The sequence below is a fragment of the Falco cherrug genome, chromosome 8 (genome assembly GCF_023634085.1).
Source record: "Falco cherrug isolate bFalChe1 chromosome 8, bFalChe1.pri, whole genome shotgun sequence".
In the NCBI taxonomy this organism is placed as follows: Eukaryota; Metazoa; Chordata; class Aves; order Falconiformes; family Falconidae; genus Falco; species Falco cherrug.
Genome location: NC_073704.1, coordinates 18,347,268 through 18,349,607, shown reverse-complemented (window position 1 = coordinate 18,349,607; position 2,340 = coordinate 18,347,268).

Genomic DNA, 2,340 nt, shown 5'->3' with positions numbered 1-2,340 from the left:
GGCCGGCGGCCGCCCCCGCGCTCCGCCCCGCCGCCGTCCAGCCAGTCAGCGGGCTGCGGGAGCCCGCGGAGGCGGCTCCTTTCCCGGCAACGGCGGCGGCCGTGCCGGGAACCACGGCCGCCCCCGAGCCTCTGCCCCGGCGCCCCCGGTCACGGCCGCGGCGGGCGGGCGGCAGCGTTCCCCGCGCAGCCCCCGCACGGCCCCCGGCAGCCGTGGCAGCTCGGCGCGGCTCCTGCGCCTCGGCGCAGCTCGTACTGCAAGCGCGCTCGGCGCCTCCCGGCAGCCGGGCGGTGGGTTCGGGGGAGCGGGGAGGGACCCCCCTGCGGGGGCTGCCGCGGGGAGCAGAAGGGCCGGGCCACGCCACACGGTCCCAGCCTCGCAGCCCTCCCGGGCACCGGGCCAGGCAGAGTGGCACCGAACAAGTGGCCGTGCTGGCCGACCGGCCGCAGCAGGAACGAGGGGTTTGGGGTTCGATACACACGAATCGGGTGGAGTTTGTACCGTCAGGCGAGCCCCCCCCCACGGAGCAGCCGTGCCGCTGCTCCTGATAATCCTTTGTCAAACTGCCGGCTTCAGCCGTTCCATACGCGTCCAACAAGGCACCCGACCCCTCCGCGCGGCCAGGCGGGAATGCCTTAGGGCAGATGGGCCGCAGTCCCCCGTCCCTGCCCCTGTGTGCCGGGAATGCCTTAGGGCAGATGGGCCGCAGGCCCCGGTCCCTGCCCCTGTGTCGTAATTACCACATTATTGAGAGTGGCTTATCTTAAGTCATTATTTGGTAAGTGACGTTAATCAGAGAGCAAGCTGAATTCCACTTGGAAATTGAAGTAGCAGCCAAAGAGTCTATTGGTTCAGTGCACTGAATACAGCTTTGAAAAGGGTGAGACCACTGCCACTGTGTCTGTAGCCTGGCTGACTGTGGATGACGATACATACCTTCCAAAGGATCCTTTTGTCACTCCTTGAGCCCATTTTTGAGGCTACTTTGAGTGATCTAAAGTAACTCAATAGCATGGAATTGGGACACACTTAACTAGCCGTAACAGGAGACCCAGCTATTGCCTTGCAGGTGCGTGTGTGGCTACCGTGGCTCGCAGGCAGCGCTACCATGGCCTGGCTCACACTGGTGGGCTCTGCCTGCCTTGGGTACTCACAGCCGCTGAGCTGGGTCAAGGCACCTTGCAGGTTACACAGGGCTGGCGTGGCCATCTCATTTTCACACTTGCCCTTCAAGGTACGGGAGTGCGACTTTAAAAAATACCACGAGCGTATAAATTCAATAAATCTGTAATAATTTAAAAAATTATTTGCACCATCACGTTGCAGGAGAGTACCTACCCAAAGGTACTGCTTGCTGTAATCATATGAAATTGATATATCCCCTTGAAGGAAGAAGAACCTGCAATCTAAATAGATTTATTATATGCATGTTTGATAACTGTAGTAGATATAGCAGGAGCACTTGCCTTACAATGGAAGTTTAGTTAAAACATATGCATAGAGCCACTAAACATATGGAGGTCTAGGTGGAACATGGGCTGCATCACCAAATGAGCTAGGTATATTGAAGTAGCTCTTACGATGCTATGGCTTTCATTCCGTGGAGGGGGAATGCATGAAGACAATAAATAATTTGTAATGGAGAACCATCAGCAAAGTTTGAAGTATATTCCTGTGTATTATTTTTGTAGTACCACTTTGTTCTGTGGTTTAAAAGTGAACCCAACTGAATCCAACTGAAAGGAGTCTGTGGAGAAACAGAAGTGGGCTGTCACAAGTTAAAAAAGCCTTTGAGTACAGCTGCTGCCATGCCAGCTGCTTGCAAATGATTATTTTTTTTTTATTAAGTACCAACTTTTGACTTTTTCAGTATTGTAAAAGAAACAGCAAGCGGACCACATTAGCACAAAATGAGTAATACACAATGTCAGTCCATGAAAAATTGCCCTGAAGCTATAAAGGTGTCTTTTCTACATGCTTTGTTTAATAGGAAGCAAAATAAAAGCGAATGTGAATCTTAGGCGTTGCCATAGATTGTATCATAGTGCAGAAGTAGTATGCAAAGCTAAGCAGCTTTCTTGAAGCCTGGGGTGAAAAAAAAAAAAAAAGGCAAGGACACTTTCTGGCCAGGCCAGATAAAAGAGCATTGACTATATATTTAATTGGTGTTCCTTGCTTAATTTCTTTTCCTCACACCTTCAGCTCAGGCAGACCAGTGCTTCATTTCTGATGAGAAGGCAGCCATCCAAATATCAGCTTAATGAAAATGCTGTATCTCACTGCACTATTCCCACCGTATGCCACTGACAAATTACGTATATAGCATTAGGAGCTTTCTGA